Source organism: Solanum stenotomum, chromosome 10 (assembly GCF_019186545.1).
Source record: "Solanum stenotomum isolate F172 chromosome 10, ASM1918654v1, whole genome shotgun sequence".
NCBI classification, from domain to species: domain Eukaryota; kingdom Viridiplantae; phylum Streptophyta; class Magnoliopsida; order Solanales; family Solanaceae; genus Solanum; species Solanum stenotomum.
This window is the reverse complement of record NC_064291.1, coordinates 56,946,953-56,962,628: the sequence shown is the minus strand read 5'-3', so window position 1 is coordinate 56,962,628 and position 15,676 is coordinate 56,946,953.

Genomic DNA, 15,676 nt, shown 5'->3' with positions numbered 1-15,676 from the left:
AATTTGAAAGGATAAAATACATGTAAATTTTATCGCTGTTTTTGTGAGTTAGAGTGACCATTTCTTATAGATCCTCAAGAAGACGATGTATTATCCAAAGAAAAAAAAAGCTAATTTTTTTTAGTAAAATAACAAAAATTAACACAACCCCAACAAAGCATTTGAAGAGATAACAAACTCACGGATATAACTTTTCTAAGAACATGATTAAAAAAGTAGTTCACATTCAATTGAGTGAAACAATAGTTGTATATTTCGTGTAATCTTGAATGAAATTTGAAGACTTTATATTTTGTGTGAATAAATACTAAGTCGATCACCTTGAATTCTCCAACTATTTTTTGTGTGAATAAATATTGAGGAGATAGGCTTGAATTCTCTGCAAAAAATTTTAAATGAGTCGGTCACCTCGAGATTCTCTCCATTGTTTTTCGGTCGAGTTGGTCCAGCTTGAGATTCTCTCCATTGTTTTTCGGTGAGTCGATCCAGCTTGAGATTCTCTCTATTATTTTTCGGTCGAGTCGATCCAACTCGAGATTCTCTCCATTATTTTTCAATCGAGTCGGTCCAAAGGCGTATCTAAGGGGGGGTCACCGGGTTCACGTGAACCCATGGTCCCCTCCCCAGATCATAAATAGTAGTGTTATATTTTTTAAAAAAAATATTAAAATATAGATGTGTGAACCCATACTTGAAGTGTCATATAATACGATTATGACTGGGTGCACCTCTCTGAGAGAGGTTAGAAATTTGAATTTTATATTTATCTTGTTTTATTTTTCTTTCTAAAATTAGATAACACTTTTCTAAGTGGTAATTGGTGTGTGTGTGTATATATATAAGAATTAATTTTAGACCTATAATTTTAAAATTTTAACAGTTTTGAATAGTAAAAACCTAAATGTCGAATTGATCAAATTTATATCATAAATCGACCTTTTTATAACAGTGCACCCATTATCTCAAAATCCTAGATACGCCTCTGAGTCGGTCCACCTCGATTTTTTCAAATGTATTACTTTTTTATCGAGTTTCCCCACTTCAAATTCTCCGCTTGTAGTGTTTTTTTTAGGAACCCGGTTTAAAAATTAGTTCATGTTCATTTGAGTGGAATAATATTTGTATATTTCGTGTAATCTCGAATGAAATTTGAAGATGATAGAAATTATCACTATTTTCATAAGTTAAAGAGATTATTTCTGATATATCCTCAACAAAATAACGTATTATAAAAAAAATCTTCTAAAACAGTAAAACAATAAAGATAAACACAACCAACAAAGTAATTGAAGAGAACTACCATACAAGGAAAATGAGAATTTACAACATAGGAGGAAAAAATTGGAGAAGAAATTTGTTAAGTATAAAAATTATCTTCAAGTTTTATCTTATTCTAGTCATTCAAAGGGTAAATTTTTTAGTTTTTTTATAGTGTTGATTCCTAATAAAACGGAGATGACCATGTTAAATTTGGATTATGATGCTCACAAGAACAAATCGTAAAAGAAAGATAATAAATGATGTTAGGATCTTAAAAAATTTATCTATTTATAACTACATTTTCTTGATTTAGCAGCTGACTAAATTATATTAAAATATTTTATATTTAGTCATTGTGCAGATTTTTTTTGTTATATTTCAATAACTATTGAAGCTATAAATTAAATTATTTTCAGCACTATTTCAGCACAATTTTGGACCATTTTCAACACAATTTCAGCACTAAATTAATTAATTTTTTTTTGTGCATGCTCAGTTTATTGGATTTATTTATCGGCTGTAACTTTGTATCGAGCTAGAATAATTATTTCCTGAGCCGATTTTAATTGGGAGAAAAATATATTCACGTACATGCCACATAGGACTACAAATACTAATTTTATCCACAATTTTTTTACATGTAATATTTTTTTATTGATTTGTCTCACCTTGAATTCTCTACATGTATTATTTTCGACTGAGTCGACCACCTCATATTCTTTGCACTATTTTTTGACTGAATAAATATTGACTCGGCCGCCTCGAGTTTTCCACACTATTTTTGCTTCAATAAATATGGGATCGGTTGCCTCGAATCCTTTGTACTATTTTTTAATTGAATATATACAGAGTTGGTTGCCTCGAGTTCTCCGCATAGGTTTTTCGACTGAGTTGATTCACCTCGAATTCTCTGTATGTACTATTTTTTACTGAGTCAGTCCACCTCAAATTCTCCGCATATACTATTTTTTAATTTAGTCGGTCCACCTCGAATTTCTCCGCATATACTATTTTATTTTATTTTGAGGAATCTTGTATAAAAAAATTGATCCCCGTTCATTTTAAATGAACACTTCAGTGTAATCTCACGAATAAATTTGAGAGTATAAATATACGTAGATCTTATCATTATTTTTGTGAGTTAGAGAGACTATTTTTGATAGATCCTCGACCAGATGAAGATGTAATATAAAAAGAAAAAAAAAATTGGTTGAGTAAAATAACAAAAATTAACACAACCAANTTTTGAGGAATCTTGTATAAAAAAATTGATCCCCGTTCATTTTAAATGAACACTTCAGTGTAATCTCACGAATAAATTTGAGAGTATAAATATACGTAGATCTTATCATTATTTTTGTGAGTTAGAGAGACTATTTTTGATAGATCCTTGACAAGATTAAGATGTAATATAAAAAGAAAAAATAATAATTTGGTTGAGTAAAATAACAAAAATTAACACAACCAAAAAAGCAATTGAAAAGATAACAAGCTCACGGATATAGCTATTTTAAGGAAATAGAGAATTTGCAACATATATAGAAAAAATAGAATTTCCTAGAGAGGATAAAATCAGAGAAATTTATTGAGTATAAAAATTATCTTCAAAGTTTTATTTATCTTATTCAAATTATTCAAAGTGTAATAGTGAGGCTGCATTTCTAATCATTAAGTATAAAAACACGATTAAGCACACAAATTGCAACAACAAATTAATCACTGTGCAAATGTTTTTTGGCTCCAGTTCAACAACTATTGAAGCTACAAATTAGAATATTTGAGCACCATTTTTAGCACAAATTAAGCACTTTTTTTAGATCATTTTAAGCACTAAATTAACTAGTTTTTGGTGCATTCTCAGTTATTAGATTTGCTGATCGGATGTAATATTGGATCGGATTAGAAAAATTATATTGAGATTTGATTTTAATCGGGTGAAAAACATATTCACATAGGACAATAAATATTAAGTCTGTGCATTTCAAATTCTTCACATGTATTATTTTTCGACTTAGTCATTCCATCACAAATTATTTACATGTACTATTTTTTGACTAAGTCGTCTGTCACGAATTCTCCACATATATCATATTTTAATCAATCAAATGATGATTATGGGGTCATCGAATGAAGTTTTTTCATTTTTTAAGGTGTTGAGCAGTGACGAAGCCAGATAAATAGATGATATAGAATATACGAAGCTAAAAACGAATATATCGTAAAAGATGATAACAAATGAAGCTAACAATTAATCTTCTAAAATGAATCTATTTATAACTATACCCTTCGCTCTAAATGATATTTAAATAATTTATATTGACTTAAAAAATTAATCAAACATTATCTTTATTAAATAAAGAAATTGATTCTAATAAACCTTCGATACAATAACGTTTTACCAAAATAGAAACGGGAGTGCTAGGGGCAAAGTAACGGCGTTAAGTCATCGAGTGTACCATTTCTTACTAATTGTCTGCTTCGCAGCAGGCAACAGCGTTGGCTCAATTATACCAGACAAACTAATTACTCATTTTTTGTATTGCTATTTATATCGTATTTAAAATATAGAAACGTATAATTTTTTTAAGACTATTAAAAAGGTTAATCGTATAAATTGAAACATAGAGTATATCAATTTAGTAGTTTTCCTTCCTACCAAACAACATAGTAGTAATATATTTTGTGTACGTTAACAATTATGATGAAATGATAAGTATTTCCTCAAAATAATTTATTTTTAGTCGAATTTAAATTAATCAAACTTTAATATAAATAATAATAAAAAATAATTGGTCATTTTGTGCTTGTTGGTGGGTGGGGGTATTTTGACCTGCAGGTGAGGTCTTAATTACTGTCTCAGCCACTACTATTTATGTGGGTGCCACCTCAGCACGTGAGAACTGTTTTTTCTTTTTTTGGCCAAACTTTCTTTTTTTCTTTTTTCCATCTCATGTTTGTTGTTATAAGTACTTTTGATGTGATTTGTTTATCGGTGAATCTTTCATCATTCAAAATGAAATTTTCGATCGAAATTTGAATTAATCAATCTTTAATTTAATGTGAGTATCAGATAATAAATTATTATGAATATTGGAAGTATTTTTATATCTTTTATTTAAAGGTGTTGAGTTTGAGTAATTTTGAAATACGGTCGATAATTATGAATATTATCAAAATAAATTGGGTAAAATTCAGTAATTTTAAAATAATTTTTGTATTTTTATTTATAATTATTATATATAATTTTTTCTATATTTTTTTTTTTAGTTTATTTAAAGAATAATGTCTACATCTCATTTTGTAACTCTTTAATGAATTTGTACATCTCAATTCAAAGCCAATGCTCGATATCGAGTGAAAAATAAGAAAAGAGATACTAGAGTCACAATAGCTATAGAGTTGTGCTATCAAATTCATTTGAACTCAATTCTTTTGAATTCATAATTTTAAAAATATACAATGAATATAATACTAAAAACTTTATAAACTAAACTCATAAAGCTTAAATCTTGAATCCTTCCCCGACTACAGTAAACAACAAAACTCATAGTACGTACCCATTCATCCTCAACTAAAAATTCCGAATTCAAATCCTGAAAATGAAAATGTGTCTTATACACTACCACACTTTACTCTCAAAATAATATCTTTACAACGTGAATTCAAATTAATCAAACTCCAAAACAAACGCTTAGCGGAAAATCTCATAGGGGTAAAATGGTCCCAATTGTGTACAATGTATTATCTGAATATCTTTAGTGGGCCAGGTGTGAGGTTAGTCATTTTCCAGTGTCTGCTTACTTTGGGACCATTTTTTAAAATGGGCCCGACCCGGCCTGTTTCTCTTGGGAGCTGTATTTTAGCACAAAACGGCGTCGTAATAATAGTACGTATGATAAGTCACATTTTGCAAGTCCAATATGGTCAGTCTGATCATATCCTTTAATTTCCTGATTCAAATTGTACCATACACAGGTGTATACCAAGTCGTTCGGTACACGGGATGAGATAGTAACATTACAAGATCGAATAAGTAGGGTCTTCATGGATGGTCGTTTACGAATAAGCTAACATTTCACATCAAATATGGGATAAAGTTAATCTTAAATTTTATCACGAGATTATTATATTTATTCATTGTACCGAACGTGAAACGATCCCTTAGGAGATAAAATACGGAATTATATTATTTTGTATTTGATTGGTGAGATAAGAGATATTGTCGATTTTTATCTGTCGTACCAAACGTGAAACGACCCCTAAGGTTGCATTATAATCTCTTCAATAAAAACGGAATAAGAATTTGCACTATGAATTCTCAATTTTAAGATAGCTATATATATCACGTATTAATAATTGATTATATACTAAAGCTATTGAACTCGATAACCAATATTTATCATTCTAGCCCTGTCCCTATATAATTGTTTCAATGAATTTTATCCCAAAGAATATGCCTATTCTATTTGTGTATGCTTATTTTGACATTTTCTTCATGTCTACTAATATTAATATATATTCATGTGATTATAACACAAACAAAATAACAATGACATCTTTTTATTTTCTTCATCTTCTTTCTTTTTTCGTTTCTAATTTCATATCTAATATTTGTATTGAGATCGATCTAATTAACTAATTCAAACTCACACAATGTTTATTCATAGCGATGCTCCCTAGTCCCTACAAAAAAAAATTCATTCCAAGATTAGAATTTGATCTTTTAATTAAAAATAAAGAAATTCTCAAGTCATTTCGTCACAATCCATATTAATATTCTTCTTCTTTCACTTACTATTCATTTGTGATAATGAACACAAACACATTGAATATGTACATTCACGTGACTCAGATTTTATACCTCTAAAATGATAAACTGTTTTCTTTTTGGCTAATAATAATTTGTACTCACAAGTCACAATACTTCAATTACTTTTTAAGTCAAAATCATTTTTAAATGTAACTTCCAACTTTTAAATAGGAGTACTTTTTTTTTCAACACATCCTTTGTTTCAGCTTCATTCAAATTACGGAATACCTACTATCATCCATCACATATCTTTCCGAGAACATATATATATTTCAAGTCGAAAATAATATATCTATCCTAAGTAGGTGAGAACATCAATTATTTTGGCTTTGGAATGATGGCATCTGAAACAGTAGTGTTCCCTTGCGTACTGTAAATTATAATAATATGATCCAATATTGAAATATATACCATATATTATTGTACTTGAAGAAGACAAAAAATGTACTATATAACGGATGTACTATGTCACTGTCCCAACTTCTTCTATCGAGTCTAAAATACAGAGACGGATACAAAATTTAAATTTTATAAAAAAAAAAATTATGATTATCGTGTTTTTAAAATTATGAATTCGTACGTACTATTTGTTAGGTCTGCCTCTGCCAAAACATGTGAGGGGAAAATAAGGGGGCCAAAACAGGAATGGGGTTGGTGGGTACTATGGCATAATATTCATGGCTAATTTGCACAAACATCCCTTTTTTTGTGTCATCATTTTTATTCTATTTTTGATAATTATATATAAATATTTTTTTGGAAAATTATTTTTTCGGATACATTACACTATGATTTAATATTTATAATAACTTTAAGCCTTGCAAAGGGATAACATAACCTTTCACTATCTATTATCTAAGCACGTCTTTATCTAACATTTTCTTATGAAAGCTTTTATTTTGTTAAATATATAACGACATGAAATTGAATATGTACATTCATCGTTCATTTTTAAAATATAAGTAGTAAAATGTTATTCTCTATCCAAGTTGTTAATTTCATTAAAATATTTTTATAATTAATTTTGAATTTATTTCAAATTACGTTTCTGTTCCTGATAGAAGTCAAAGCTATTTGATTTTTTGTAATTAATTTCTTTACCAAGATATTATCAAATGTGGATTATGCAAGTTAATTACAAAAATCAAAACTCTGTTAATTACTTTTTTAGTAATGTAGAGATGCCTAAAGAGCACCCAATCTGTCAGCAAAATTATTTTAGGCTCCAATTAGTGATGAGGAACATTAACATAATTAATTAAATAGGAATCCTAGATTAGGATGTTAATAATATATAAAAAAAATTAAAAACTTTGCCTCAACTTTTTTTTTTCTTTTTCTTTTTAACATTAAAGAGGACAAACCAATAGTTTTCTATTTATGTGCATTCGTGTGTCTGCTAATTCATAATTAAGCAATTAAAATTTAATTAATTATCCTAACTTTAACGAATGACACATGCATTTTTGAATTTTTAATTTTTTTTTAATTAGAGTGACCATTCTTTTTCTGAAGAGGTAATATTCCCATCTTTATTTTAATTTTATCTTTTTATTTTTTTCCTCCAATTTAGATGGGGTACGGATGATTTTATAATTTATTATGAATGTTTTACAATTTTAAATGCCCACTTGAGTTTTATAAAAAGTTAACTCACTACAATTAAGTCACATTAGAAAAGATAAAAAATAGTTCCTCTTACTAGCAACCACAAATGATAGAAAAGAATGACATGTCAAAATAGGAGCTTGTATCAATATTAAATGTCGTTCGTTTAAATATTTTTTAATTGCCGTAGCGAAATATTGTTAAAGATAATATATAATATAACATTATTCATTATAGACTGATAGTCAAATATTATTATAAAAAAATATAACCATATCCATTCTAATTTTACTATCGACATTATTTACATATTTATAAATTACATGTACAACCAATCATCCACCAATAATTTATCATAGAATAATTTTTAAACTTATTTTCAAAACATGGTCCATAGTAAAAAATTAAGAAAGGTATTATATTTACTTTTTTTTTGTTTGAATAGAAGGTATATTAATAAATACTCAATGATGATTTCACTTTGAAGTACAAAAATGTAGGAGAAAAGGGTACTTCTCAAATATATCTTAAAAAAAATCTTTTATACCTAATTTAGTTTTATACTTTTGGGTCTTTGTCAATATATGTGCCTATCAAAAACTTTATTTTATCAAGAAATATGTTGGGCCAATTTCAAGAAAGAAGTGTATTTTAAATTGGAATAAAAGTTTTGTTTGATCTTTCTAACTAGAGAATTCGTCTTCTTTAATAAAATATAGTGCAATTTTTTTCCATTTTTGAAAGAGATTTATAGGTTATTTTTCTAAAGAAAGAAGATTTTTTTTATGTAACTTTGATAAAAAAGAAGATGTAAGAAGGTTTTGATTGTTTAATCACCGTAACAAGGGGCCAAAGTGAAGGTTAGGTAAAAATTTATCGTATCGACTATTTACATCAAATTGATATAGTTAAGACGCATATTTACATATTCAAATTTTAAACTTAACTATAGCTAAGTGATATGTATTTTCACTATAGTGTTTAAATGTGAAGGTTATTATTATTATTATTGTTGTTGTTGTTGCATAAACACCTAGTACAAATATTTACCTTGAATAAGTAGGTTGCATCGGATTTGATATAAGAAAATCCTTATTTATTTCGGAACTTTAATTAATATAGCAAAACTTAACAGATAATAGCATTTGTAATTGTTCTATTATGTGTAAGTTCTATTTTAATTCAGTTAATTAAAGGGAAAATGGTCTGAAAAATATTTCAATTTTGGCCGAAATTGTTGTTACGATACCAAACTTTATGGAAGACCTTTTATCCCCTGAACTATTTAATAGTGTATTTTTTACCCCCTGAACTATTTAATAGTGTATTTTAAAGGTATATATGTGCCCCGTGGATACATTACTATTTATAATTATGCATTATTTTTTATGTCTACGTGGACAAATAGTCTGGGGCTAATAGGTCTTCATTAAAGTTTGGTATCGTAACAACAATTTCGGCCAAAGTTATGGTATTTTTCAGACCCTTATCCCTTAATTAAAATGTGCATTTTTTATTTTTTTATGCTTGTGATATATGACTCATTATACTTTTTACGCAGAATCAATAATGTCTATATTTTAAATCTATGATCATCATAAAAAAAAAATCACAAGCAATCACTTTTCAATTCTTGTAATGAAAATAACGACCACTATAATTTTAACTTTGTACAGGTAAAACTTCAGACATGTGAAATTTGAAATCGTATAATTATGTCTCTTAAACATCTTTTCAAGCCCAGAAAACCTTGCTGTATAATTAAAAAAACTGTTGAGGGTTAGTTAATGGGACTAATGTTGTCATTAGAAATAGAGGAATTGCTTTAATTTACTGTTTATTAGGTAAGGGACAGGATAAAAAATGTCTGCTTCATTCAAAGTTAACTAGGATTAGCTGTTGAAAAGAGAAGATTAATCATTGATTTAACTAAAAAATATTTTTAAATATAAACCCCCACGTGGAGACCAATTTGTTTGGTATTTCATAGCTACCTTAGCCAAAAAATATTTTTTTAAAAAATAATAATCTGTCCCCACATACTTGAATTGAAAGTTAGGCCATTGTCCTTTTTTTTACAACCTTCAAATAATAATATAAATTTTAATTTCTAGCACTGATTGTGTAAAAGGATTTTTCTTCAAATATAATTAGATTGCTTATTTAAGTAAATTGTATGTAAATCTCTTGAGAATCTAGTAAAAAAAGTTACTAACATTTTATTACGGGTTAAAATTTATTGATCGTAAAAAAAAATTATATTATCATTATTTGATAACGTGTTAAATATATAACTTATCCGAAAACATCTAAATAATAATTAAATTTTTTTGAAGAGGAACTATCATTCACCCCTTTTATACCATTTCATTGTTAAAAAACTTATCTAGTTCTATTATTTATACTAAAAATGATCTTTATTTATCATAATTAGGTAATTTAATGAGATGATAACATAAAGTATTAATTAAATAATAAAATCTTATTCTTTTTTTAAAAAAATAGCTTATACTATAATAAATTGTGGTAACACGGAAAAGCATACAAGCCATAGCCTTTGATAATAGAAAAAATGAGGAAATTTAGGGTGGTTCGATAGACTATAAAATTATTCAATATATGCATTAGTTTAGTAGCACAATCAGTGATATGGTGAAATAGACGAGATTTTTTTATTATTAACTAAAACTCTCCTGTTTATGTCATAAAAAGAAAAGTTCTTGCTAAATAGTGTGGTTTCTTTAATGTATCCTACATAATAGGAATAGGAGTTCAACTAATAAGATACAAATATCAAAATATTATAATTAATAAACAAAGAAGTTTAGAAGCACCACCAAAGAGCGTAGATAAATCGATGCAATCCTATATACCCTTTAATGTGTTAAAGAACTTAATAAATCGGTGCAATCCTATATACCCTTAATCATAGATCTTGAATATAAACCATGCTTGAAAATGAGTAAAGAACTTAATAAAAAAATACTTCTTTAATGTGTTATAACAATATATATCTGAATTACTCTAACCAGAGAATTGTTATAATAAACAGAAGTTTAGAGGTATAATTGAAGTAGGAATCCATGTGAAATTGTGAAGACAATCATTGTGCAAATTATGAATATTTAAATCCAAGTAGATAATTTAACCCTCTTATAAAGGTTGCTTCCACATAAGCAAAAATGATGATTAGACAAGAATTTATGAAACAAAAAGGAAAATATATATTTAGTGGGATGTTGGTCTCTACTCTCTAGGGTCCAAAAAACATTGACCTTTCTTTTGACCATAAAATAAAGTTTCCTAAGATTCCTCTAAGTATCAAAATCTTCTATTTTGGTTATGGATTTGGACTTTTGGCCCATCAAAATCATAGATCCAATGGACCCCCAAAATTTTATGTTTTTTTTTTTCTTTTCAAATATTTACATTTGTTTTACAATCTTTATATATATATAATAGTAAAAATTAGGCAAATCACATAGTATAAGAAATAAATTACTTCCTATCCCTATTCTTTCATTAATTACCAAAAATTCCTTTTTTAGTGTCTTTCGAATACATAATATAGCAGCGTGGATACTTTAATTAATAAAGGGCGGATACTTAAATTATTAAGTTGTTGGCACGGATACTTTAATTAATAACAGGCAGATACTTAAACTAATAAAGTATCCGGTTAAGTTGAATTGGGGGAAAATAAGGGATTTTTGTATTTTAGTAAAAGAGTAGGGAAATATTGAGAATAGGTAACGTAATGTTGTGTACTTAAGTAATTTGTCCTATATAATAAGCCACAATGCAACTATCATTTTAACTATCTTGTTAGCTTTCAACCAAAAGCTAACAAGATTTTTAGTGACATATTTATTATTTAGTTAAATAATAAATATGTCATTGTATGAGCTATTTATTACTCATTCCTTTTGAATTTGTTAATCTGATTTTGATCTGACACATAATTTACGAAAGTAAATTAGATTTTGAGAAAAAACATTAAGTGATACTAGAAGTTGTCCCAGATTTTCAAAAAGACACCTTAACTTTGCGTGCGTCCTATTACCCCACAAAACATTCAAAATCACAATAAATACACATTTTTTACACAATATTTCCACTTTGGACAAAAAATATCCTTCGAATGTGCAATTTCTTAAAAACAAAAAGTTGGACCCATTATTGATGTATTGAAGGATGCTTTGGTAATTTCCTATGATGAATTCGTTTTGTTTGTTTCTTTTAAATTTATTTTACTATACTAAATAATTCTATAAAATATTATGAATCACGATAATTAATTACTTAAATATTTAAAAGATATAAAAATATATAAAAGATCTGATTGACTCTTCAAATTTTACCGGTGACACATAAATTGGGACAAATGAAATAATATATATTATTTGAAAATTTCTTAGAAAGTACTATAAATTACAGTAATTAACAGCTAGAAATATTTCAAAGACAAAAAAAATTGATTGAATCTCAAAATTTTTTTAGTACTACATAAATTGAGAAAGAAGAAATGACCTCTATTATTTGAAAATGGCGTAAAAGTATTACAAATCATACAATAAGAATTAACAATTTAAAATTTTAAAAGACTTTAATGCTTTATACTTATTCTATTTCCACTTTGGACAAAAATATCCTCCCAATATGCATATTTTTTTAAACAAAAAGTGGGACCCATTATTGATGTATTCAAGGATGCTTTGGTAATTTTCCTATGATGAATTCGTTTTGTTTGTTGTTTAATTTTTTTAAAATAATTGTATAAAATATTATAAATCACAATAATTATTTACTTAAATATTCAAAAGATATAAAAATATGTAAAAGATCTGATTAACTCTTCAAATTTTATCGGTGACACATAAATTGGACAAATGAAATAATATATATTATTTAAAAATTACTTAGAAAGTACAATAATTTACAATAATTAACAATAGAATATTTTAAAGACAAAAAAAATTGATTGAATCTCAAAATTTTATTAGTATCACATAAATTGAGAAAGAAGAAATAACCTTTATTATTTCAAAATTGCGTAAAAGATATTACAAATCATACAACAATAATTAGTAATTTAGAATGTTAAAAGACATAAAAAAATATTTTTACCATAGTTAATAATAATTAAAAATTTAAACTATTTTAAATTAATGTTAAAGTTTGATTAACTTTTTAATTTTGTCTTTATCACATAAATTGAAACAAAAAATGATACATATTGGGCCCGTGCTTGCACGGGCTCCCGTGTCTAGTATAGATTATATATATATATGGAAGATTGAAAGGGACTTATTCCTATAATCTGACTAAGAATTTGATTTGTGACATGTTCCTTATGGGCCCTCCAACTATGTTACTTTATTTATTACAATATACAACGTATGTTAAATTGATTTTTGTAGTATATCCTATGATAGTCAATTTTCTTAGCCACCAATATATTGTTAGTATTTATTGAAGATTGGATTCGATTCAATCGATTTCTCAATTTTCAATAAATTGGATCTTCCTTGATCAATAATGAGATTCTCGGCTCGAAAATAAATTTATGTGACAATCGATAATCTTCAAAATATAATTTTAGTTTTTCTTATTTTGTCATCAGGTTCAACATCATCGACTTAACCTAGACTTGTAGGGAAGATGGAGGGGAGGGGATTAATTAGGCCTACCCTACCTATCCCCAAAGATTCCACAAAAGTATGAGAGATGTCTAGAGATTCTATAGTGTTTAGATGAACAAATCTTACTAAAATTCTTCTGATGTTCAGAATTTGTATTGATCTGACTAGTTAAAACGATTCTCATCTTCTTAGTTCAAGGGTATATCTCCCAAATTATTTTCAAGATTTTAGTTGTTGTTTTGAAAGAAATTTGATTAATGTTCTAATCTTGTAAACTAGAGAGGAAGAAAATGTATAAAGATGGTATACAAGATAGAAGAAACAAAGGATCATAGTCAAAAAACCATGTTAGAATCCTATGATTAGTGGACAAAAACTCCCCATGTAGAGTCAAGATTAGTGCTCAAATTAGGTCAATATGGCAACAATTAAAGCATTCCACAATATCATTTGGAAGTTGGATCTTGTGCTTTTCTTTCTTGTGATCTTCAATGAAGCTTCCTTAAAAGGAGATTAATAAATAAAATACTAAAATACATTTTAAACCTATTTATCCTTTTGACCCATATAGTCCTTGATGAGATCATTCTAATTTATATTAATGGTGTGGTAGGTATAGAGGAAACTATTTTCTAACCTTTCCTTGTTTGAATTGTCAAAATGTCGTCGAAAAATATTTTCTCTATGAAGATACGTTTCTTAAAAATTGACTTCCCAGTAAATATTTTGGGAAAATAAGTTCTATAATTAATATTCCAAGTTGAATGTCTACTATCCATCCCACCATTCCACTCGACTTTGACCCCTACCTTATTCCCATCCTACGCCAACACCCAGTGTCATTCCATAAGCGATTGTCTATATTTACCAAGCATCTGAAAATAAGTAAGAACGTTAATATTCTTCCGATCAAACATTCCAAAGGTTAAAATTAATATTAGCTTAGATGATTAACAACATATATCTACTAATTCATGGAGCACAAGGAATTAAGATGCAATTTTACTTTAACTAAATTGGGAAAACTTTCCCGGACATTAGGAAGTGGCAAAAATAGTGACAATTAGAATTTTCTATTAGCAAGAATTTGACGTAAATATTCTTCCTATTTTAATCAACATTAAATACTAAAAAATGATTAGGATTAAGAATAATCTCAAGGTATATTCCAACATTAAACCAATGTTTTGTTCTCTTGTTCAAGAAAAGTTTGTGGTAGAAGAACTTGAAAGGACCTTATATAATTGGATTTTTCTACAAAAGTATAATTGATATGTCATTTGCCTAATCATAACACATATATTTTTTGTTTGATAAGTGGATTGATAATTTTTCTTTGGCTAATACATTGATAAGTGGATTGATATTCTACTAGGATAAAAGTATAATTTTTTCATATAAATTGAAAAAGTGAAACATGATTAAGTGAAACCTTCCATCGTTAATTAGAGATATAAATTAAAGTTCGAGTCTTGAAGAAATTTTTTGATAGTGAGTGCTTTCTTTATATGACGTGAGTCTAGATTAGCTGAGACACAATATGGATACTGAATATTGGATGAGAAGCAACTGAATATAATTATATAAATATGTGAAAAGGCATGACAATTGAAGCTTTGGCTTAAATAAATTGCTAGCTTAGCTAGCTACTAGCAACTTGTGCAAATTATAAAGAGGATGATGACGTATAAACCATGTAATGTTTAATTCACTGGCCACAAAAAAAAAACATACTGGTTCTTTTTTGCTAATTTAAGTTTGAGTTTAAGTTTGCAAAATGATTGAGTTAGGTTGCATTTAGGTGGATTAAAATATACTGAGTAAATAAATTAATAGATTATTGATCCGTTTAAAAATTACTTAAAATTGAAATGGATGAGCTAAAGTGTATGTCATAACCCGGTCGGTACAAGTCTTACTAAGTTTTAGATTATTTTTTTTTTAAAAAAAATTAATACCTAATAGAACTAAAAAAAAATTCTATATGGTGGCTAAATATAATATAACAAATAAAAAATATTTTATATTTTGAGTTAAAAGAACATAAATATGAGTTAAACCACAAAAGCCCAAGCCCACAATTCGTTTTTGGGTCAGTCCGGTAAAAATAAGATATAAGCCCACAGCCATAATATATGATCATTCCGGTTGGAATATTATTGAAAGCTATAATATATACCGTTTCACTGACTAGTTTATCAACATGATTGAAATATACACCATATAGTTTGTCAATATGATCGAAATATACACCATATAGTGTCTATGTTGTATATAGATATGTATAATAAATGTATATTTTGTATAAAGCATACATAATCTATATATTTTGAACATATTTTGTAAACTAGATGGT